The sequence below is a fragment of the Nycticebus coucang genome, chromosome 21, assembly GCF_027406575.1.
Source record: "Nycticebus coucang isolate mNycCou1 chromosome 21, mNycCou1.pri, whole genome shotgun sequence".
NCBI lineage: Eukaryota > Metazoa > Chordata > Mammalia > Primates > Lorisidae > Nycticebus > Nycticebus coucang.
The window spans coordinates 54,379,208-54,405,118 of NC_069800.1; the positions used below are offsets into that span (position 1 = coordinate 54,379,208).

General features: G+C 45.5%; 1 long non-coding RNA gene across 1 annotated transcript; it reads right to left on the bottom strand.

Annotated features, from left to right (window-relative positions):
- Positions 1–538: 538 nt before the first annotated feature.
- LOC128573754 (uncharacterized) lies at positions 539–25,638 on the bottom strand. Its single transcript, XR_008376539.1, has 5 exons — positions 25,454–25,638; positions 24,337–24,568; positions 8,728–8,889; positions 6,205–6,328; positions 539–6,024 (listed from the first exon to the last, which is right to left on the bottom strand). It is a non-coding gene; the product is annotated as an uncharacterized LOC128573754 (long non-coding RNA).
- Positions 25,639–25,911: the final 273 nt, after the last annotated feature.

Here is a 25,911-nt window from a genome sequence, read left to right on the forward strand (position 1 = left end):
ACGGTGCATGCTACACCTCTTGGAGGTGGGACACAATTATAAGAGAGACTTTACCTAAAAATGCAATCCGTGTAACCTAATTCTTTGTACCCTCAAATGAATCCCAAATGATAAACAAAAATTCATAATGATTATTTAATTTTTACTATATATATATATATCTTCTTGGGGGGCCCTAATGGAGAGGGGTAGCTAAACTTTTTTTTTTTTTTTTTCAGTTTTTGGCCAGGGCTGGGTTTGAACCCACCACCTCCGAAAAATGGGGCCAGCACCCTACTCCTTTGAGCCACAGGCGCCGACCAAGGGGTAGCTAAACGTCTCTTTCTAAGCCGTTTCTTTGCACCACCACTAGTAAAGAACATTAAACGAAGAACTCAGGTGTTAGGGGATTTCTTAAGGGCTGACTCTTATTGCGACTTAATTAAGAAGCTCAGCTGAGAAGCATCAGGCTATTAAACAGAGGCTGCGGAGCCGGGTTGATTCAGGGCTGTGCAGAGACACAGCCTTTATTAGTCTTCCCGCCTCCATGAAAGCAAAGTAGGTTTGTGTTCACTCGGGGACTAATCCATTAGTCACTGTAAAATCTCAGAGGACAGGCAGGTCCATTTCAAAGCTAATTTGCAGTTGGCTTTTCATTTTAGTGGTTCTGGAATGGAATTCATCTACCTAAACCCCAGAGCGTTTTGGTTACTTCATGCAAATATTTAGTACCCACAGAATAATTTCTCAGTAACACTAACAATTTGTTTTCTTTGATATCAGCTTCATTTGTCAATGCTATTGACCCAGGCCCATAAAGCAATGTCACACTTGGCCCCTTTGTATTGGTTTTATGCAAATGACGTTTGAGATTTAATTCTGTGGAAATGTTTAGGGAGAAAAAAGATAAGGAGAGAAGTTAGACCAAGACTGGAGATGAACAGAAAAGTGGAAGCAAGGGAAGGGGGAAGAGGAAGAGGAGGTGGGGTCTTGACGAGAAGGGAGACAGAGGGGAGGGGCAGGAAAGAGTGTCCTGAGAGTATTAAAGTGGAATTTCTGGGCGGCGCCCATAGCTCAGTGGAGAGGAAGTCGGCCACATAGACCCAGGCTGGCAGGTTCGAACCCAGCCCCAACAACTAAACAACAATGACAACTGCAACAAAAAATAGCCAGGCGCTGTGGCGGGACACCTGTAGTCCCAGCTACTTGGGGGGCTGAGGCAAGAGAATCACTTAGACCCAAGAGTTTGAGGTTGCTGTGAGCTGTGACGCCATGGCACTTTACCAAGGGTGACATAGTGAGACTCTGTCTCAAAATAAATAAACAAACAAACAAACTGGAATTTCTTTGCAGATGGAGGGGGATGGGTGCTTAAGGGAGGAGGGATCCACACCACCCCATGCACCTGGTGGTCCAGGAGGATGCAAATCAGACAATGAATGACTTTCAAGGGGTCACACTAGACCCACATGATTTGGTTCTTATAAAATGAACACAGAAAGAAAAGCCAGAACAACAATTTCATGTGTGAAGCAAAGGTGGCCTGACAGAGGAAGATTACCAGGGAACGCAAGACGTTTTACAAGGGTAGCAGGGCGAGGACAGTTCATAATCTTCCAACTCCCCTAGTCCCCAGAGTGACCTGCCAGACAGCCTGCTTGCTGGGTGTCAGCATGTCTATTCTCTTCCCACATTCCCTTTTTCAATCTTCCATCTCTCATTTTACAAAAGATAGAGTTTTCCACTCATCCAAACCCTTCCCATGGTGGTCTAACTCAAGGGGTACACATCTCCTGGGCCTCAAACAAAGGGGTGACTCAACATGTTGGGATGGACCTGGAACCAGGGCCCCTTTGCTCAAGATTCCACAGGGCTCACCATCAGCACTTAGAGAGATGCATGTCCAATATAAATATTCTGTGTGTGTTGTAAGATCATCACGCATCGCTTCTAATGTTTATTGTTTTCATTAGTGGGCTCCTGCTGATAATGCCAATCATAACTCAGTACAAAATACATTTTTTAGCCCTTGGAGTCCTATGTTCACTGTAAATTTACAAATTACATATATATACAGCATATATGTGTTGGAGGGTGGTGTATATATACGGTCAGCCCTCTGTATTCATGGATTCTAGATCTGTGAACTCAACATCAGATGGAAAATATTCAAAAAATTGTCTGTACTGAATACCTACAGACCTTTTCCTTGTCATTATTTCCTAAGCAATACAGTATAAAAACTATTTTGATACCATCTACATTATGCATTAGGTATCAAAAGTGATCAAGAGATGATTTAAAGTATAGAGATGTGTGTAGGCTATGCCCCAATACTACAGCATTTTATATGAAGGACTCCAGCATTCATTGACTTTGGTCTCCTTGGGAGGTCCTGGAGCCAATGTCCCATGGATACTGAGGGATGAGTGTCTACATACACACAGATACACGTGGTTCAAAGGCCACAGGAGCAGGGTGTTCACCAGACATTTCATGTCACATCCAGGCCTTCTGACAGTGCATTTTTTTCCCAGTGCATCTGGATCCTGACTCCAGGGACCCACTGGAAACTGCCATTTTTGCAAACAGTTCTGTGGCCTAGATGCCATCCTGCCTGAAGTGCAGCTACTTCACAGCCTAGCTCCCTACTGAAACGCTTTCATGAATGTTTCTTTAAGCTTCCATTCAGCATCCAATGTGGTCTCATCCGTTTCATTCATCTTGGTTACATTCGAATTTCACTGTTTCATTTCTTCCAAAAGAGCCCTTCATTGGTCACCACCATTGATATGTTTAGACTTCTCCACTTCTAATGGCGAAAGTTGGATTTCTGTTCGGAGATGGTTATTCATCACAAATCTGAATTTTTTAATCAGTGTATTATTTATTTGAAGACAAGGTGGATGGGAAACAAGCCCAGCCCTTTCTGGTTTCCAAACGCCAGGTGGAGTCCAGTCTGGAGCACAGCTCTTGTCCTACCCCCCAGCTTTGCCACAGGGCAGTCGGATTCTCATCTTGGCAAAGCTTCATATTCTTGTGCGTGATGGGGTGTGGTGGCCATCAGTGAGATTTGCTAAATATGTTAAAGGCCTCCTGCCTACTTTTTGGGAGAACTGCACTTCCTCGGCACTTCTGATGTTTGGTGTTGTCATGCAACTGGTTTTGCCAATGACATGTGAGTAAAAGGGGTCCATGTCATTCTTGAGCCAGTGTTCATTAAACTCCTTGACACATGGTCCTAGATACATGTTTCAAGAGGAAGACCAGGGCTCTGTGTGAATACAATGTGCAACCCCCCTGTCATAATAGAGGGGAAATTCAGCATTTGTGAGAATGAATTGTTTCTTATTTTAAGCCACTGAGATTTGGCGAATCTTTTGTTACTGAAGCATAAGCTAGCTATCCTGATTGCTACACAGAGTCACTCACAACTCATTAAAGCTTCAGATGTTAAATCTTTTAATTGAAATGTTCAACTATATGCAAATCACTTTGGTAGCTATATTTTTTCCACCTACAGAAACCCAGTCCTTCACCAGGTCTGAATTTCACATCTGCCTTTTGGAATAAATTCCGTGAAGTTCCAAGCTTGCATTCTCTCCTCTCCGACAGGACCTGCCATAGTCCTTTGAGCACTGGGTCTGTGCTCACTATGCCAGTCCTGACAACTGAGACCTCTGTGACACTTCTCAGAAATCCTATTTTCTGCTTTGACCCAGGGTCAGAGACACTAGTCCATAAGCAAGCCTGGTGTCCATCAACAATTGCTTTAAATAAGAATGTGAAAGAAAGGGCTTCACAGGAGAAATGCCAGGTGCAGTGAATGGAGACCAGAGAAAGAGAGTCATTAGCCCAGGAAATCAGGAAAACCGATTAGCAAGACCAAAGGACATGGCCTGAAATCCAGCCAAGCAGTGACAGGCTCAGATGTCACCCTGCAGTGTCAGTTCATTCTGCGTCAACAGTGAACCCCGAAGGGTGGTGGGAACCTTCCCTCCTTTAAGTCAGCAACAGCAAAGACAAAAAAAAAAAAAAAAACACCATAATTGCAGAACAATTAAAAATCTTTTTGTGACCAGGAAGATACTTTTCTCCCCAAGCATGTCATTCTGTCCCCACTGTCTGAGTCCTTAGCAGATCAGGGATCCAGCATTTTTAAATGTTCAGTGGAACCAGAGCCCCCAATCCAGCATCAAAATCCTAAATGAGGTTGGGTCCTCTTGGGAAATTCTTAAGAGTACGCATCATCACATGCCAAGCGAACTGTAGGCCTAATTGAAACCACCTAAAGCTACTTGGGTGCTCTGCCTTAAAGGTACAGAAGGACACCTGCAGGAGAAATAAAGGTGAGAACTGATGACTTGGTGACTCTGCTTAGAGAGCCAGCTGAGTGCAGGTGCTGAGTAGTAGTAACCAGCTACCCCGGATGATCTCAGACACCCTCTCTGAACCGTTACCTCTCTCCTGGTCTGCCCCGTGCCTTCCAGCCTACTCTTACAGATTCTTCCAGACCAAGTAAAACCCTCATATAATTGGATTTTATAAGTCAGCACTCTTGGTTTTTTGAGTTAAATAGATTTAAAAGAAAGAAATTTACAATATCAGATACCTAAAACGTGCAAGGAATAGTTTGTTGGCTTAGACACAGCTGAATCCAGAGGCTCAGATGCTGTCCTCAGGTCCCAGCAGGTGCCTACTGGCTCCTCAGCTCCTCTCTTTGCCTCTCAGGGCCATTCTTAGAGGGCACCTCCTGCCATGGCTGAAGGACAAACTAAGCCCAGGAGAAAAGGGCCTCTGTCAATCCAGATGCCCCAACAAAAAGTCCCGTTGCATCTCATTGGCTCTGAGTGTGTCACATGCCCATCCCTGGACCAATCAGAGTTGTCAGAAAAGGAGCTCAAATGGTCTTCGTGCACCTGACACAGAGTGTCGGTACAGCCGTTTGGTGAGAGGGTGAGAGAGGAGAATGGCTTCCTAGGGAAAGTAAGATTTGGTTCTCCAAAGATGGCACAATGGCGTCTCTGTAGAGAAAAGAGTCTCTGTAAAGGAGAAGACAGTCATGACACTACAAAGATCATATTCATTAAAGATATTTATAAACTGAGGTAAGATGCGCAGAAGTGAAGTTTCACTCTGCCCTGTCTGAAGGTGAAATGTATTCACCTATCACCTGAGTTGACTTCTCAGATTAGGTAACTATGACCTTGGAGAGAGAACTCTTGAGAGTGTTGGGACACAGAGCAAGAAAGTCTAGTCTGTGGAAAGTAGTAAAAAGTGGAGAATGGACTGGGGCTGAGGTTGGGAGCATGGGTTTTCTAGAAGAGAATGTGGAGGGGGTGCTGTTTCCCAGACAAGGGAAAGTAAGGCAAGAGGCAAAGAGCCGAGGCCAACTGTGCCCCTCTCCCGTGGGACCAAATGACAGCCTCTCTCCACCAGCTCCAAGTGACCCTATAGTCTGGGATCCTAGTTACAAGCAACATAAGGCAGCTCTGGTGAGGCCTAAATAAAAACAAATTGACAGAAGGGCCACAGTGTGGAAGGAAAGTTGAGGGAACATTCTCTAGAACAGGCGTCCTCAAACTTTTTAAACAAGGGGTCAATTCACTGTCCCTCAGACCATTGGAGGGCCGGACTATAGTTTAAAAAAAAAAAAACAACTATGAACAAATTCCTATGCACACTGCCCATATCTTATTTTGAAGTAAAGAACAAAACGGGAATAAATACAATTCACACCGCTTCATGTGGCCCGCAGGCCGCAGTTTGAGGACGCCTGGTCTTGAAGAACAAGCACTGAGTCGGCCCTGAAAGCAGCTGACAATCTTGTCAGGGTTCCAGCCAGGACCAGAAGGTGTGTCTATCCTCCACTGATCCAAACACCCAGGTGAGAGGGTGCCCGATTTCCTCTGTGGGGTTGAATGCCCACCCATGGCCATGGTGGAAGAGGGAAAAGCTGCACTGGTCCACGGGTCCACCAAGGCAAGACCCAATTTGTGTAGAAGCCATTCCTCAAAGCGAAATCAAGGTGCTGGTATTAAGAACCTGGTGAGGGGAGATAAGAGAGTCAGGGCATAGATGCTGGCCTTCAAAAAAAGTTCTAGATATAAAGCACAATTGACCATTGACTGTTTGGGCCCCAGACCCTTGTGTCTAGTTGCTATTTCTTCTTGGATTTTAGGCAAAGCCTGAAAAAGCCACCCCGTTCCTCTCACCCATACATACCTGACAGCTAGTCTGACCCAGGCTCTGGAACATGCATTACAACCTCGTCTGGGACAGCAGAAAGCATGTAGCCAGCCTGGACATCCATCAGCTGGAGGCACTGATGTGAAATCCTTTGCAGAGGCTGAAATGTAACAGCAGAAAAGCATGGTAAATACCAAATCCTGGGGGTGGTTTTCTGCAGGAAGGAGGTAACTGTGATGATGGGGAGTTACACAGAACCTTTGATGGTACTTGTAAACTCGGCTGCCTCCCATGGAGTAGTTTGTTGCCTAAAACTTTTCTGTATGTTTTCAAACCAGGCCACAAGTACCCAGCCCATGCCCAACCTGTCATCTTCTTGGCCCTGAAATGATTTCTGTCCCAGCGAGTCTGTGTACCCTGCTTAGGTGACCTCAGCAGAGTGAGGACCCTGGACTCATGCTCCTCAGTGGCAGGCTCAGGCCAGCTCCCTCCTCCCGACCCCTCTGGGTCTTTTTGAGGGGTGGACACGTCCTCCTCCCTGCAGCGCCTCAAGGCATTATGTCTTGTCTGCTGACCATCAGCCAGGACTGGGGCTGTGCCGTCTTCCTGCTGGGGCCTAGATGTCCTCCATCTGCCCAGAACCAGGAGCTGACCCAGTGCCAGATGTGATCTGTGCTCCAGTCTGAGCAGAAGCCCCTGACTCCACAGAGAGAGGGATGTACCCTTGGGGCAGGGGCCAGTCCAGGCCCCACCAGTGTCCAGCATGGTGTGAGGCTGCCCTTGGCCCCACCAGCCCGTCCTGGTTCTGGATTCCAACAGCCGAGCTCCTCCCTTGTGCTTTTCTACCTTTTCTTTCCTAACTGCAGCATCTCCCAGGTAGATGGTTGATGGAGCCATTTCTGTCCCTTGGAGCAGGGGTGGAACAGAGCTCAGAGTGGGGTCAGGACAGGGGGAGCTGGGAGGAAGGAGACAGGCCCTACAGCAGGTGCTGCCCAGTTGTCCACACGCCTTGCCCTACCTGATGGCTCCCAGGAGTCAGAAGTGGTGGCGGGGGCAGGGGAAGAATTGGTTTATCTAAAAGTGAGTGGTTTGTGTCACCTGCTATCACTGAGTGTTCTTGGGATAAGCCTGCCCCAACCAGCTAGACAAGTGGTTCCTATTGAGCGTCTGAGGTGAACAAGAGGATCCTTGAGTGGGGCGGCTATAAATTGGAGCCGAGTCTCAAATGAGTCTTCATCCCTGGTCCAGCCAGAGCAGCTCTGTTTTTCCTCTTTTGAACAAATTGAGTTTTCCCATAAGATTTCATTTGAAGAAAGTCTTCACACCCCAAAATTTTGAGAATAGATGCTTTGGTCTGAGCGGGCATGATTTGATTTCAAAGCTGCCAACAATTTTTCAGCAGGAAAATTCATTGTCCTGGTTGGATTCACGTGCCCACTAGTTTTAGCCATGTGCGTAGTTATCTATCATCGCATAGCAAAATACCCCACATTTTAGTGGCTCAAAGCAACACATTTACTACCTCACAGTTTCATGTGGCTTAGCTGGGTCCTCTGGCTCTGGACCTCTCAAGACTATAACCAGGGCTGTGGTTTCATCTCAAGGCTCGCCAGGGGCTGGAGGACCTGCTTTCAGGCTAATTCAAGTGGTCATTGGCAGGATTTAGTTCCTTAAAGAGTGTGGATCTGAGGGCCTTGGTTCTTCACTGGCTGTTGGCTAGAGGCCTCCTTTGGTTCCTTGCCCCAAGGGGAGCTCAAAACATGAGCTGGCTCCCTCAGAGCAAGCAGATGAGGGGGCAAAAGAGTGTGAACAAGACATTGAGTCACAACCTTTTGTTCTATGCAAATCTCAGAAGTGACACCCCATCACTTTTCTTGTATTCTATTTGTTAGAAGAAAGTCCCCGGGTCCAGGCCACACCCAAGGGGAAGGAATTATGAAAGGACATAAATGGCAGGGGATGGGACTGTGGGGAGCCCTTCTAGAATCTCCCACCACACTCTATCGGACCATTTCTTAAATCGTGAATGATCGACAAACTGCATTTCTATTTCCCTATTTTAGGAGGTATCTCTTCCTGGAAATAGCCTGTGTTCACACCATAGTTGTGAACAGAATTTTTTTTTTTGCTTTGCTGGCCTGAAACTCCTAGAAAAATGTAACAGATCAGGCAAAACATTCCTCATTTGCTGGCTGGATCCTGTCTCTGTTTTATCTTAACTCACGCTTTTATGGCTTGTTGCAGAGAATGGGAGAATTGGGGTTGGGTTGTCTTACTCCCGCCAGCTTCTTCAGGGAGAAAAAAACTTGGCTCCAGCGGAGTCCCTCCTCCTAATCCCCAGTAGGAATTTGACATTTTCATTTTGCTTTTCTAATTCCCTCCAGTCTTCACGTGGCCTGAGGTGGGGGTGGGGTCCTTCTAGCAGAGGGTTACGATAATCCAGCCCAGTAATAACAAAGACGTGCCCGAGGGTTTCAGTGGAGAGTGAAGTGTCCCAAGCCCATCTCTCTTCTAAGGTGATGAAAAGCCGATCTGGGCATGGTACCAAGTGTTACTTACCAGATTCCCAGTGGCATCTTCCCTGGCGCCTGGCCTGCTGGTGGCGCTTGCTGAGGGGGGCTCCGTGCAGAGAGCAGAAAGGGTGTCTGGGCACCAGTCTAGGTGGGTTCAGGACCCCCGGCGCCATTCCTGGCTGGGACCCCTGTTTGGTTCTGGCAAAGACTGGGGCACCATGGAGACAGAAAAACAGGCAAAGAAAATGACTCATCTGGCTGAGAGCCCAGAAAATGTATGCTAATGTCTTCATATAGACAAAAATAAGATTACAAAGAGACTGATAGCCAAAAAAAGCCAAACCACAAATGATACTTCTCTTTAATCCAACCACTTAGAAACCCAATAATTTGGGGAAACACAAAGTATCAAAGACAGAACCATCGCATTAGTGAAGCTGCTTTTTCAAGTCAATTTTTTCTTTTCCATAACCGAAACTCCAGTGTGCTAGACATCACCAGCGCTCGCCGATGTTCCAGGGTTGCCTCTCCTCCTGTCTCACAGGAGGGCCACACTTCCATCCCCACGCGTGAAATTACATACGGACATGTAATCTCACTTGGCCAAAAAATCCGAGGAAGTGGCATGCTGTTTTGGTAGAATTATTGAAGAGCTGGTATATGATTCCGTGTGGTTTCCTGCCCTGCTGTGATGGTCACAGGGTATGTACTAAGGCGATGACATTGAGATGGTGACACCTTGGTCAGTCTAGATCTCTGAGAGATTAAAATGAATGAGGCCTCCCACCCTGTCAAATGTGTAGAATGAATGAGTTTTGTTATTTCCAACCAAGGGATTTGGGTGGTGTTCTTTGTTACAACATAACCTTGCCAATCCTACCTCCCAAATCCACCATCTTGCACACTAATAGACTGTCTATAGATACATTAAAAGCTTACAACTTCCCCTCCAATGAAGACTGGTTCTCAGGCCCTCCTACCAAAAACATAGAATTGATACAGACCAGACAGCAGTGGACTTCAGCAAACAGGAATTGCTGCCCCCAAACTTAGACAGAATAAGGGGAAAAGAGCAATTAAAAGCTCTGACATTGGGGACAGACACTTTAATGGTTCTGTCAATGGAGATTTAAACTTGAAAATACCCAAGGGTACACTTTCCAAGGTCTATATTTCAAATGAAATGACAAGAGGAATGAACCCGTGGGACTTAGGTGCTTGGTACCATTTGGGAATTATTTGAGCTAAATAATTCTGTCATACACAGCGTGATGTATATTTTATTTCAATCTTATGAGAAATAGGAAGGAGAAGCTGAAGAAAAATATGTTCTACACAAGAGACTAGACAATTGATCATTAACCACAGCCTCAGAAATCAAAGGAGCTCAGATTGCTTTTGTTCCCATAATGGGCTATCAAGAGGCATGAGAAGGTTAGAAAATTACAGGTATAAAGCATTAAAACTGTCCTTATATTAGAAAATAAAAGCATAAGCTCAGAGTAGTAGGCAAGTGTTGCTTTTGTCGCACAGCATATATTCGTACTACTTTCAATAAAATTAAATTCCTCTTTTATTTTCCTGGGACCAATCCCCAGCCCCTACTAGAAAGCTCTGCTTGTCCCCTCTGCCCCTAACATGAATCTTATGGGCTTAGATTGGAAACCTATTTCATTCTCCCAACCTGAGTGATTGGTTCAGAGAGTGACGTGTAGCCAACAGAGGTCTATAACCTACAGCCCCAGAAACCTGGTGGATTATTAAAAACAAATACAGTAGAACCTCCATAATTGACCATCTCTCTACATTGACCACCTCCTTAAGTTGACCTAATTTTCATAGATGGACACACGCCACCTGTACTCACTGGAAGTTCCTTATGTTGACCACCTCTCTAAGCTGGCCAGATGGTGGGTGATCAACTTGCAGAGAGGGTGTTCCTCCTACTCACAAGTCTGCAGGTCAACAGGTGCATCTCTGCTCCAGGGTTCAGGTCAGATTCAGCACCACGTCTCTATACTGAGCTTACAGGATGCTTAGAGCTGACTCCACTCATCCTTGTACCACGAGAGCAAGAGCCTCAACACCCCACACAAGCGTAGCTAAAGCTGCTTCTCTTGTCACATCCACTATTGGCCCAAGACCAAAGTCCTTGGAAGGAGGATGTCACTCTGTTGGCTCTCCAGGGAAGCAGTGAGAACAGAGGGAAGGGTTTAGGAACAACAATCCAGTCTACTGCACCCACGTGGCTCAGAAATGTTCAGTTATATGAGTCGATGTTAATATATCCCTTTATTGTTGAGCTGGGCTTTTGTGTTATTTGAAGTGCAGGGGATGCTGGCTGAGACTCCAACACACTTTTTAATTTCTCTTTGAGAAGAACCTCAAAAATTCCCTAGTGAAGCTGTATTTGGTGACAGATCCATGACAGAGACAAGGATGAAATTCTAGGGCTCAACCCCTTCTTATTTCTGAAGTGGTATTTGGGCACTGGCTTCCCGCTATGAGCAACCACATCAGAAAAATTCAGTCCAAGGCCAAGGCCACCCTGAATTAAAGGAGCAACTGAACCAAAGCTTTGCAACATCAAGTGAGCTTTTTCCTTTTAGACATCTATTGTCACTAACACACGTAGTCCTCTTGTCCTTGTGTTGAGTCTGTTATATTCATGCATGGATTTAGACCAGATAGTTGCACCCTACCTCCAAAAGGAAGGACTCTGTAACTGTATTTGATCCTCTCTTCCCATCCCTCAAAACATCTTGAATTTGAATCGGAGTCGATCCAATTGCTAAATATCGGCCAACATCCTTCAGGGCCAGGACCTCTACAACACAGGGGTCAGAGGACACCTCTTGGGGCTGGCCCAGTAGGGGCTGACCTTAGATCCTTCTCTTCCAGGCTGTGAGATCTAGGCAAAGGGCTTCATCTCTCTGAGCCTCAGCCTCCTCATCTGTAAGATGGGCCCATCACCCTCCATCTCATGCAATGTGACTGATAGCACAGACCCCAGAACCAAAGTGACAGCACTTCCATCAACACAGAAATGGATTAACAAACTGTGGCATATATACTATTAGCCATAAGGAAAGATGGAGACTTTCCATCTTTTATGTTTACCTGGATGAAGCTGAAACACATTTTTCTTAATAAAGTATCTAAAGAATGGGGGGAAATATATCTAATGTATTCAATACTAATATGAAAACAGTATATAAAAAATTACACACTCACGTGAACAGTAAAACACAAATATAGTCTAGCAAGGGGGAGAGGTGAAGGGGGAAGGGCAATTGGCAGGTTCTCACCTGGTGTGCACTATGTGAAGGTATTCAGCACACCCCCCACCCCAAGGGCTCATCTACAACTTGAACTTTACCTTGGAAATGAGAACAATGTAATCTAAAAATTTGTAGCCCCATATTAATTCAAAATTTAAAAAAAAAAGTGAATGGCTGGAATCCAGGCACCTCCATTTCCCAGCCTTGTGAGCTGGACACGTGACTTCACCTCTCCACTCCTCAGTTTCCTCATCTGTAAAATGGAGATGATAAAAGTCTCCACCTTACAAGGTTAATGTGAGAATGAAATAGGTTAATAAGTTGAAGCCCTTAGAAAAGTTTCTGACATGTTGATCGCTCAATGTGTGTTCCTGTTATTGTCAAAATTGGTAGTAGTAATTCCCTTCCCCTAAAGAGCTTAGAAATAATCATCTTATCATAAGTACAGTGACAATTCACATGGTTCAAATGAATAGTAATCTTTATTAAGTGAGTGTGTTCTGTGCACCTGGCTCTCTGCTAAGCAGCTTACATGCATTCTTTAATTCATTCTGACATGGTGTTGGTGGTGAGGACGCACTCGCCACCATGCTGATGAGAACACTGAGGCTCAGAGATATCTAGTGACTTCAATGATTATGTTCATGCAACAAATTATATTTAAACAGGATTTAAACACAGGCCATCCTGATGATTATCCTGTTTTTGCAGGAAAGTTCGAAAGATAAAACATATCCTCATTGATATGTTTGTTCTTTCATTCATTAGTATTTATTGGGTCCCTCCCATGTGCCAGGGCTATAAGGCAGAGGTGAACTCACCTCTGTCTACCCATCCATCACCCACCTGCCCATCTATCCATTCTTCACTCCCCATCCCATCATCCTCCCATCTGCACATAACACCTGATGGTTCCGGGATCTGGTGTCTCTATTACTAGCCCACTCTTCACCATTCATGTGAGTCACTGAAAACTACTGTGTCCAGACTCTATTTTTCAGGCCACTAGGCTAGTCTCAAAAGATCCTAAGACTCACACCCTCTCCAAAACATGAACACCACCCCTGGATTCCCAGTTGGCCACTGCTTGGGGTTTTGATGCATCCTCTTGCTGCTCAGAGATGGACCATGACCTGGCGGCACAGCTGGTCCATTATCAGGTTCACCTGGCTGCCTCCAACGGGTCAAGTTGTTTTCACATCCCAGGATATCATAAATGCAAGCTGGGCAGCTGGAGTCTCACAGTATTTACATCTCAGCTCAGGCGTTTAATCACAGGCATCTGCATTTTTTTGAAATGCCATGAATTGATAGTGGCTTAAATTTCAAGATGTATTTAGTTTGGGCTTCTGGGTTCAGAAACATATTTAACCCATAAGCTCCTTCGAGAATATTTAAGCGATCTTATCTTGTTAAAGTTGGGCCTTTAAAGAAAATATGCTGGGGGTACTAAAAATATGTTTACACATTTTAAGAGATCTTGTTGGAAGTAAAATGGATCATTCCTCCAAAGTGTACTAATTACAGGTAAAATGGATGTGCACCGCATTACCCTTGACCAGTAAGGGTTCCTTCGATTTAACTTACAAGAGTAATAAACACACAGATAACATCTCTCTTAAAATGTGTATACATTTTTGGCACCCTCTGTATATATTCAATTCCTTAGTGAGCTGGATCCTGAGGATTTTTGTTGTGTAAATAAAGTCTAGCACTTAGTTTTGATTCTGTGGTTGCCATTCCAGTTGATTAGCATGGTTCATATGGGTATTTTGTTCAATTCAGGTGATGAAAAATGCCGAGATAGCTAGCTGGATGGATAGATAGATAGATGTACAGTAGTCATATTTAGAAAATTTTAGAAAATAGCACTTTAGAAAACAATGAAGGTGTTTGATGTATAATGCAGGTTTTCTCCTTGCGGAACTCTGAGGCTTCAAGTTCTCTCAGTAGCTGTGATTACCCCACTGTGCTTCTTAGGGACAGGATTGTGGGTCTCTGTCACCCAGATCCCATTTAATACATTCTGAGAAGAAAGGAAGAGGAAGAGGAGGAAGTCTGGGACAAATTCTGCTGCTCGCTTTCTTTTAATGGAAGATGGGAGATGTAAAAGAAAAAAAACGTGAAAAGAGGAAGAAGGATGGAGCGTAGGGAAGAGGGAAGGAGGAGGTCAAAGCCGATTCTAAAGAAAACTCTGGGTTCAGAAAACAGTTAGATTGTGTCAGAGACTCCTAGTGCCTGTTCAATATCCTTTCTATCCTCCTTCCTTTGTAACTGAACACTATTTTGACCTCATATTCACAGCTAAAACCACTTCCCAGGTGCTCTGTCCTCCTGGGGTGGTGCACAGATCTGGCTGGAGGTTATCGGACATAAGTGAGTGGGCGGAAGGTCCAGCTCTTTCAAAAGGAGCTGACAAAGTGCTCTTTTTCCTTGTCTGTCTTCTGAAACTTGGTCATGTTGGCTGAACTCTGGCAGCCACATTGAGACCATGAGGACAGAACTCACAGGGACAGGGGAGTAGGGAGCCAGTAGAAGTTTGGGTGGCGGATGTCATCATGGCACCATCATCCCACCCCTGGACCAGCTGTCTCTAGATTTATTTCACATGAGGAAAAGTAAACATCCAACACCAGGGGGTTTCTCTGAGTGGGAGGAAAGGAGGGTCCCTGTCTCTGGCAGCCAAAGCAAGACTCATGAAACCGTATCCCTATTTTTCAGCTCTAACAGGCCACCTCCTGACACGACAACGCGGACACTTCTCTTCTTTTCAGGTGGGCTCTCTTTTGAATGGAGATGACAGATATTTCTGATACTTTTCCATTTGCATGGGAAATGTCAAATTATGATGTATAATTTTCATTTCCCCATGCTACACAATCCTCCCTTGAAGTCAGTAACTAGAGAGCTCACCTCAGAAGTAATTTCCTGATCATCAAATGTTTTAATATATATATTTTTTTATTTGCTACCGCTGCTGGGACACCTATCGGCATCGATGCCAAACCCTGGAGATTTTCTTTTTCTAAGATTAATACCAGTCAGCCCTCAGACTGACTTCACACATATGCATTTATCAAGCGGCATCATAGAACTCAAGAGGTGGAAGGATCTTAAAAAATCGTTAGAGCAGAGATTTGCTTATGTAGTAGGATGACAGTTTAAAAAAGTTGTCAGGCATTAGGACACATCAGAGTCTTGTTCAGTCCTAGAGAAAACTAGAGATATTCCAGAATATACCCAGGGGAGTAGGCTTCCTGCCTCTCTACCCAAATCCTTCTGACCCAAGCATCTCTGAGGTTCCATTCTTCCCAATTATTTAGTTTGGATTAGCCTTGGGTCTACGTGAAGGGAGTCTAGTCAGAATCAGCTCCAGATCTCTTGTGGGAACTATTGGAAAACAAGCCTTCTCCCCCTATGAGAATCTCAGCAGAGGTGAGGATGCAGGCGCTGAGGCCACTTTCTCCTAGGAGGTCTCTGAGAGTGACACCAACACCAAGATATTCTGATGGCCTCATTTGAGCTCTGAATCTAGCTGGGCTTGATGTCTGACTACAGTCACCACACAACTGATGTTCAACCCAAAACACTTGTGGAAATAAACTTCATGATCCATTCAATCATCAAGTAACGGGCATGGATCAGAACTGTCCCAGGCAAACTCCTGACTGTCTTCTCACTCACTGAGACAAGAAATCCCTGGCCTGGTAAAGCCAGGCCGTATTTACGGCAGTATTCTTATCATATATTTCTTCTGCTTACATTAGCGACAGCGCAGGTCTGAGACTCGCTGATAGGATGATAAAATAATTTGTTGATCAGATAAGTCATGAAATGGGACTGCTATTGATAATTGGTAATTATTGATAATTCAGGAGGCACACACAGGGACACCCCCACTCAGCCCAGGACACGTCCTCACTGCTCACTCTACACATTTGGTGTCTGCTTGGTGTGTGGAGGATTCCAGGATGAATGAGGCACATGTCACTTCCTCAAGGAGCTCACTATCTTAGCAAGAGGCATCAGTGCCTAAAACCACACTTGCAGCCCAAGACGCCGAAAGGAGAACCATGGGTGGAGCCCACCTGCTCAGCTGCCCTTTGAATTGTGATCACGTTTTCAGAGTTTGCGTTTGTTCAGTAAAACCCAGTGATGGCGAAGGTGCTGGGCAGAGGCACTGGCTGGACCTCCTCCCTCTTCCCGTACTGACTGAAATTCCAGCCCTTCTAGGAAAAATGGCCTTAGAGACGGAAACCCCCCATCTTTGGGTCAAGAAGACAGCAGGGACGGAGTGAAGAGCAGGCTTAGCCCCCTCTCTATCCTTCCTGCTGTGCCCCCCTGGACCAGATCCGCTCCTGACGCAGGTGGGTCACCTCCTGCTCTCCTGCTCAGCGACTTTCCTTCTGACATTGAAATGTAGCATGACGTTCCTCCCCAGGAACCTTTTTTTTTTGAGCTCTGAATCTAGCTGGGAATTATTTCCTGAGCACAATCAAACCAGATGCATATGGCCCACTATTCCCACGTGATCCCAGGCTGCCTGGGCCACGCCACTGGGCATCATTGGGGCACAGTGGGATAGGATGGTCTCTTACAAAAGCACAAGGGCTTCTTTGGTCCTTCCCTCTAGATTTGTGGTCCTAACATTACTTTGAACTACCACATAGGAAAGGCCTGTTTATAAGCCACCTTTCTCCGTTTTTACGAGGCAAGACGCTCACGTGGCTCAACATAGTAAGACAAAAGGACACGTGTACTGGGCTCTCTTCTCTCCCCCAGAGGGAACCATTTCAACACTTTACTAGCTTCTACTGGGTCCTTCATTGCTTCCTCATGCAAATAGAAGCAATAGAAACATGTGAAGTTACATTCCCTCCTTCCACACACAAAGCAACAGCCTCTGTGCACTGCTACGCACCAGATCTTGCAGGTATTTGGCAATAATTGCTCCATGAGTCAATTGCTTTATTTTATCCATTTCAGTATATATTGTACAAAGTCCATAGGTGTTGCTTGTCCCTGTTTGTTTTGTTTTTAAGCAGTCTCCCACGGAGGGATGCTGAATTGTTTTCTATCTTTGGTTCTCTTGATCCCAAGTATTTGCACCCAAATGCCTACAGCATAAATTCACAGGAGGGGGACTGCTAACTCAAGACTAACTGTGAAGCAGGACCACCTCACCCCCACCAGCAGTGTCTGGGAATGCCTCTGTCCCCACAGCCTTGTCAACATAGGGTACTATCGAATGCTGGAATGTTTTGCTAATAAGACAAAAGAGAAATGGTATCATCAATCCAATTGGTTATGGTCAAAACCATCTATATTTTTTAAAAATCTAGGAATCCATCAATCAAGTAGGCTCCCCTGGTGTCACTGGTCACATGTGCGAGGAGGAGAGAAGGGGCGGATGCTGCTGGCCTCTGCCACACGAAGCTACCCACACGGAGGCAGTAGGGATGACCTGCTCCATGTGTGACCCAGGCTTCCTCCAGGACCACTGCCTGCTGAGGGAGGGGGCCCTGGACGTCAGCATGTTTTAATTGGTTTTATTAGCTGCCGTGTTGGGTTTGTTTGAAAAGATTGCGCCGATCGCCTGCCCCATATCAAATGGCCACACGCGCTTCAACCAGCACATCCATGCTGGTATCTCTTCCAAAACTCTGCATGAGGAAAGTGGAGGCATTTCTCTCAGCTTCCCAAGTGCTACAAGCACGTGTCAAGTTACCAAGGGCACTTGATGAAGTGTATTATACCCTGCCATCTGACAGGGAGTGGCCTTGCTTCCTTTCCCCGGGATCATATTGAATTTCATACCCACAGCATCAACAAGAGACAGGCTCACACCTATCAGCTAATATCTGCAGAACATGTGTTTCTGCTCAATTTCTGCACCTTTAATGCTCCATCTGACACTGCAGTTCTTTCTGTGGCATAACAGCCTGATTCGACTCATCTGTCTTGTGTCTAATTCAAGTTGAAGTCTATTAGGCAAGCCAATTCCTGGCCTATTTGTGTCTTTTCTCACAAATTATTGTAGCTGATTCTCTTGCCCTGCAGTTTTGTTCTTATTTTCCCCCCCCCCCAGGAACCAATAGCTGAAAAAACTCTGATGATGTTAAAGGAGCTCTCATGTTCTTTTTGGTGATCTTTTAAATGAAAGATGCCAATTTAGAATCCTCACAGGACAAGTATCCACTTGACATAAATAGCGAACTGTAATTTTTTTTCTTTTTTTTAAGAAACCACAAAGAAGGAGACAGTGTCTACCTTTACCTTCTCAAACACAAAACTAATTCTTTGGAGATCTGTACATTTCCTGATAAATTCATGCCAGGCTCTTATCACTCAAAAGTCAAGTTGATCAGAGCAACATCCCAGGTAACATCCTGAGACCTGTGTTGTTTTGTTTTCCATACATGCCAGGCCTGATCCATTTGCCAAAAACTGTTGGCTCGACTTTAAAAGTATACCTTACTTCTCCACCCACTTGGTTCCCACTGCTGTTAAGACTGGGTGTCCACTGATCTCCTGGCCCTGCATTTGGCCCCATCCTGACCCCTTCCCTGAGTCTATTCTTAACAAAATGGTCAGAGTGGTCCTTCTAAATCAGATCATGTCACAGCTCTGCTCAAAACCTAGCAGAGTCCTCCCACTTCACACAGATAAATCCCAAATCCTCTCAGTGATCTACCAGGTCATGATCTACCAGGTCTGGCCACCCCACCTCTCAGGCCTTCTCTATACACACATCTTCACTCTGCTGCAGCCACTTGTCCCTCTGTTATGTGCAGAAAGAATTACAGTGTCAGATGAAGCTGCTCAGACAAGCCAGACGCGGTCCTGCCTCAAGGCCTTCGCACTTGCTACTCTCTCTGCCTGCAGCATTTCCCCCCAGATATTAGCCTGTCTCTCCCCTTCCTGTGCTTCTGCTCCAAGTCAATGTCCTCTGAGGAGCCCCGCTTGCACTCCAGCCCCCCATTCCTGGCTTCACTTTCCTTCTCAGCACCAGCCTCTCCCGATACACACTGGATAAACTTTGCCTTCATGTTGATCATCCTTGACCAGACCGTGAGCTCCACAGTGTCAGACCTTCACCTTCGATGCCCTGCTCTGTACTATGAACGCACAACAGAGCCCAGTGCATGACAGACACACAATCACTTCTCAAGTGAATGGATGAATGAGGGTTTAGGTGGGAAACCAACCAAAACAGAGCATTCCCTAGAGTCCCAAACTCTAGTAAAGTGTGACACCCGAACCTTAGGGTGTCCCCATGTAGAAAAAGCCAAAGGCACAGAGTTCCACGAACATTTTTTCTCTTTTAAATGTTAGCACCTCCCAATCTTTGTGCTTTCCGAACAAACCAATTAAACCCAGGATCTCAGCTGGGCGCAGCGGCATTTGAAACTCCTGAAATACCTGAACTTAAATATTTAATGTACCCATCCTCATTTAACATATACTTCCAGGTAACAGCCACCCCTTCTCCCCATCCAATATTTTTGTTGAATTTGGCACATAGTTTGCGGTTGGTTTGGGGATGATGAGTTTCAAGTAAGTTGCCCTTGAAAGAACTTACAAAGACCCTCTTGCCGAGAAGAGATATTGAGAGTCCTCTGCCGCTCCTCCTCCACCCATCCACCCCCCCACCCCCGCTGTATTTGCTCTGACCATAAACGTGGACCCTCTGTTGTGTAATGATTTGCAGCAGCGGGAAAGGGAAGAAGTCACCTTGCAGGGTGCCCCCTGGTGTCAGAACCTCCATGTCTTGCATTTTGCTCCCTTGTATTTAGCCCAGGAGGGAGTTAGAGAAAGTCACAAACTGCCAGTGCAATGCCATCTTCAACCTTGCAAACCCTTATCCAGGACCATCTGCGCGTTCCCTGCATTTATAGCTAAAGCCCCCTTCCCTTTCCGCCAAAATTTCTCCTCCCCAGGGTTCCTGAGATGGCGCAGGCCTGTGGACTAGGCAGGATTCTTCCCGGCTGGTTTGATTGCTCAGGTCTGAGCCATGCTTTCAATTTGGCTGCAAAGGTTAACTAAGCTCCATCAGCAGATCAATGAATCACTAACAAATGCGGGCAGCACCTTTCAGGCCACAGGACATGTTACAGACAGGCTGCCAAGTGATTTGAAATCTGTGAACATTCAAATTGCTTTTGAGCGGAGTCTATTATAGACCATGGCAATTTTGTACCTTTGTTCAGCTCTGATTCTTCATAAGCTGGTAATGGGTATGCAGGGAGAGTAAAGTGAGATTGGATGGCTTCCATGTAGAACGGCAGAGATGGACATTTGAACAGAAGTAGCAGAATCATCATTAACCTTCACAATGACCCCCGCACCCCCAGAGGTGGGAAGGAAGATCTTAAATGACAAGTAAGACACTTACAAGTGTCTGTGTTGTTTACTAGGCACTCAACTTGGCCAGAGTAAGGCTTAAGGCTGAATTCTCACATCGATCGTTTCCAAATGGGCGATTACAGGCCTGGCTAGGAGGCAGGGAGACTTGGGCAGAGAGGGAGAAAAATAGCTCATTTACAAGTTCCTCTCACCACTCTCTGATGAGAAGGATGAGAGAATGGCGAAAGCCAGCGTTTGCTGGTTATCAGCCAGAAATTCACTCTCAGAAATTGACATGACCACCAATAAAGATTATTACACGTTCACGGGGCCGCTCTAGTGTAAATTTTTGACTTTATGGCGCCCATTTCCCCACCTTCTAGCAACCGACCCTGATAAACGCGCCTCCACTCTCCCTTGGCCTATCCCGAGTTCAGGTTGAGCTCCAGGCCAGGGGCTGGGGGCGGAGCATGTGACCTGGTCTGGCCAATCAGTTGGTAAATCCCCAGACCCGGCAGTGGTTCCGGCTAATAGTTGATCCTGCCCCCTAGCGGCGACTGGGAGAGATGCTCCAGGGGCAGGTACTACTGGGCGCCCACCCCACAGCTCCCCACCCCTCGCGACACCAATCCAGAGGCTGAGAAAGCCAGTTCCTGTTCCCCATCCCCCTTTGCAGGAAGGGCAGTCATATGCCCCAGCCCAGCGCAGCCCGGAGTGTCTGAGGCAGGGTGTGGGTGGGAGGTGGGTCCTGGAAGATTCGCCCATCTGATAAAAGACAGGTGCGCTTGGCGCTGGGATTCCTTCTCCACCTCCCCTGCGTGCTGTTGGCTGAACACAGTCTTAGAGATGCAGCCGCTGTTTTTTTAGCAGAGCTCTTATATTTAGAGTTACTGAATCAGTCTCCGAGCTAACTATCTTCAGGCTCCTTGTGTAGAAAAAAAAGAGCCTTATAATTAAGCTACTTTTGGACAAGATTTTGTTACTTATATTCAGTCTCATAAATAGAGCTACTGGGAGCTGCGTTGCTACCCTACTGAGGCCTTGGAATGACACTATCAAAAGGAAGAACAGCTGAAACTGTCGGGGTGGCTTTGTTTGAGTACTACATCACTGTTTTTCAACCTATTTTTTATTTCATGGCACACTTTAACCTATAGTTAAACTTCTATAGCATACTTAAATTATGTTGATCAAAAAACAGTACAACAAAAACAAACAAACAAAAAGAATATACTTACTCTGCTGTGAAGGTCTTTCAAAAATAATTTAATGATCTTTAAAAGTTTTTGCAGCACACCTAAGAACCTCTCACAGCACTCCTGTTGAACATCAGTGCCCTAGATGCACCTGAACCTGAAGTCTTCTCTCTGAGCTGTTCAGTTACATGGACGAATGCCTTTGTTTTCTAATTGTGTCAGGGTTAAGGTTTCTCTCAGAATTGAACACATCCAAACTTACAACTTTTCAGTAATAAAAGATGGCATAAATAAAGACAAGAAAGATCTGGCTGGGGCATAACAAAGGATTAATTTAATATGCTGTAAAGCAGTAAGAAAAATACAAATAATTCGGTAAAGTGGATAAAGGAAATGAGTGGATAGTTTACAGAAGAGAAATGCAAATAACCAATAACATAAAAAATGAGAATTTGACCTTTAATTAGACAAATGAGAATGGCTATTAAATTCACTTATCAGATTGGCAAAGTTTGCAAGGCTGTGGGTAAACATGGTGATAGCTATCACATTAGAATAAGAATGCTCATACCTTTTGTGGAAATCTGGGTTCAGGCAGAAAAAAAGAAAGCATTCTAATCTGCAAAACAAATAGAAAGAATCATTTTCACAGGCAACAGAAAAGCTAGAGGCAAACCAAAAGGAAGACATTAGCAGCTCTAGGGATAAAGAGAAAATGAAGAATATAATTTCTAGAACCCAGAGCTGCAGTCACCTAGAAGAAGATACAGCCACACAGGGCCTCTTCTTCAGAGGCTGGGGCACGGACAAGGCAAGAAAAGGACCAAAAAAAAGGGAAGAAAAACAAAATAAAAACCAATGTTGAGACTTTCACTTCCAGCAAGATGGAATAGGTGCACACTTCCTCTCTTCCTGCTAAGTATGGTTAAATCCCCTGGCAAGATATATAAAACAAATATAAAACTCTGAAAAGTGGAGAAAAGAAGGCAGACCGATCAGGAACTCCCAGAGAGGAGAAATGATAGGATGGTGAGTTCCTGAAGTTTCCTTTTTGCCTCATTTAGCCTGGACAGAGTACTGGAGAAGCTGGAAACCCAGAAACGCCAATAGACACAGACAAAAAGAAAAACCTCAAGAAAAGCTTGCTTCCTCTAGCTTACCAGCCAGAAATGGGGCACCCTAGCTAGACAGAAAACATTTAGACAGCAACCACTCCACTCCAAACACACAGACGAACCTCAGCTCCACCCCCAGCCATAACAGCCAAGACCAAGTGAGGAAGTTCAATTTCCACCTCCACCCAGGAGTAGCCAGGTATCCAAGCCCACAGAGAAGTCCGGGTGGGAGCCCAGATTGCCACCCTTGCCTGGCATAACAATCCTCCCACAGCCATGGTGCCAGTGGAGGCCAGCTGAGGACCTCTAATGAGATGCTCCTCATCTTTAAGCCAGGATGCTGGAAGTGGAAACTCACTGGGAAGCTGAGCCCCCATCTCCAGTTAGTAGTAACAAGGTACCCTCCCGCCCAGGGATTGTAGACCAAGGCAGGAGGGGGCCAGCTCTCACATCCCATGTTCAGGTATAAACGGAGCCAAGTGGGAACCTTTACCATCCTACCCTGTCAGTAAGAGGCAACGTCACCCCTTCCCCCACCTGCTGGGACCAGGAATTCAGGTAAGATTTGGAGTCTCCTAGCATGATACCAAATACATCAAGGATTTCATCGAAAATCTCTCCTCTCAAGGGAAGAAAAACTCAGTGGAAATTGAGCAGAGGGAAGGGAAAGGAGGGGGGTGGACAAAACTTACCTATCCAGTAAACACTATCTGGGTGGTGGGCACCTTACAGCCCTGAGTCAGGCATTACAAAAGCAACCCATGGAACCAAAACATGTGTAGGGCCATAATAGTTTGAAATTAAAAACAATTTTCTTTAAAAAAAAAAGAAAGAAAGAAAAAGAAAATCTCTCCTCTCCGCAAGCAGACCCAGGATTGTCTTAACTTGAATGGGAAGAGGCAATCAACAGATGCCACCATCAAGATAGACAGATGTTGGAATTATCTCAGTTATTTTAAAGCAGCCATTGTAAAAATCCTTCCACGAGCAATTACGAATGCACTAGAAATGGGTGAAAATATACAGAGTCTCAGCAAATAAATGTAAAGTTTCAATAAAGAAATAGAAAATATAACAGAGAACCAAGTAGACATTTTAGAACCAAGAAAACACAATAACCAACATTTGGAAATATTAAATAGTTGGACTCAACAGAAGCATGGAAAGGACAGAGGAAAGTATCAGATAACTGGAAATAAAACAGTAGAAATGACCTATTCTGAACAACAGAAGGAAAACAGAAAAACAATCCAACAAACAGCACACAGCGGCTCATTAAGAAAACTGCACACCCTGGCTCTCCGGTTCCCGCCACCAGTCTCTCCAGAAAGGACCATTTTTATCTCTTAGCTGTTTATCATTCAGTCTCTCTCTTTCTAAAGTATGTGTTTATGTTGCTACTAGTTCATTTCTGTACCTTAAAAATTAACCTATTGCCTATCTGTTATAGAACAATGAATATTTAGTTCTCAGACCAGCGCCTCTCACATTCCCCCTGCCTGTCATTCTGGTGGCGTTTCCAAGACTTCATGCAGTGTTCACACTCCCGTAATTGGGTAAAAAGCATTCACAGTCGACACATGTGGGGTAGATTTTAATTGCCTTGCTTCTGCAGCTGTATTGTTCTCCCTAGAAATCACTAATCTTCCACTTCCTTAGTGTTCTAAGGGGCTATGACCAATCCATCACTAAATTCTCTGCCCTGACTGTAACCCACCTTTCGTTGTGATCACATGCCAGGTAAGCAGACGTTTTATTTTTTCCTGGCAACACCCCTCAGGAGAATGGCTGCTTTCTGGATCTGCTTCAGAACCGAGATCTGGATGTCTCCCTGGTGATACACATCTGTCTTGGGATCGGCTGTCACCTCCCATGTCTGGGATCCCACAGCACCTCTGTTCTTGATCCATTCCTCCTTCTGGTGGAGAAAGTCCTCCTCCCCCAACTTCCTAAGAAAGGACACCAAAGAGATGATTCTCAGAGATCTGGCAAGTCAGAACGTCTTCGTAAGATCCTTGTCCGTGATCTTTAACCTGACTGTGTTTTACACTTTAAGGTGGAAGTAAATTCCCCAAGTCGGAAGGCACTGTGCCATTCTCACTTCCAGAGTTGCATTCTCAATTCTGATCCTATTTAAGATCTGCTTCTTCTTTCCAGAGGCTTTTAGGGTTTTCTCTTCCTCAGGTTTTTATGAATTCATGATGCCGTTCACAGTGCCAAGTCTTTTAATTACTCTGGCACTGCAGGGGGCCGGAAAACACATCTGTCTATTAGTTGTGTCATTACAATCTCAATGTAAAATTCCAAAAAGGACAAAAGAGGAAAGTCTCTCATATCACACTACTTCCTTTTTCATAAAATTATGTAAAATTAGCAGGGCCAAATTCACTGCCACCAAAGCCTTCCCAGATTGGACCTGTGAGGTTGGGTCACTATGCCAGGACCCTCTCCATGCTCCTCCAAACCCGTCAGGTGCTCCAGGGAAAACTCAGACCCATAGGCATGTCCCAGGAGCCTCACACAAAGCAGGCTAGTGCTCCCCACCCTGGCCACCCAGCACCTGAGGTGGCCCCTAGCAAAGCAGCTTTGTGGTCTGGAAGCAGAGCCAGCCCTAAAGGGCTGTCACTAAAGAACCTTCCAAACACCTGGAGGCTGGCAGGCGACTCCTCCTGCCTCAGGCTACAGTCTTTCTATTGCTGATGGCAGGGATCTTCCAGGAGACCAGGAGTGGGAAAATAGCCAGCCACCAAGGCCTCTGAAACCACAGCCCTCCCTGTGCAGCCCCCACCACCTGCACTGTGTCCACCAGGGCCTCGCCCAGTGCCCAGACAGACCTCAGGGGAGTCCAGCGTCCTGGACGAGACCAAGCCTCCAGACCAGCATGCAGCATCAGGCCCCTGCTCCCTGCTGGGCTCCAGCTCTGTTTTTAACTTTCTTTGCTGGAGCTACATGAATAAATAAACCATGACTGTGTGGATGAATCCTGCCCTGCTTTGGGTTCCTAACCCCAGCTGGTCTGCTCCCGAGTTGCCAGGATGTAAATAATTAAGATGAGGAAGACCTCTGACTCCTATGATCTGGGCTGTTGCAGAAGGGCAAAGGTCCCTCAGTTGAGACAGTTACATTACAATTTCTTACATTGCATTGACTTGTGTACCGGATTGGTCCCTTGCTAAGCTCTAAGCTCCACACACCTAAACTAATATGTTAACAATTTATCCCTTGTTCCTATCCCCTTGTTTCCTTATAAGATGTCATTGTTTCCTCCAAGAGTGGTCTGGGGCTTATTAAA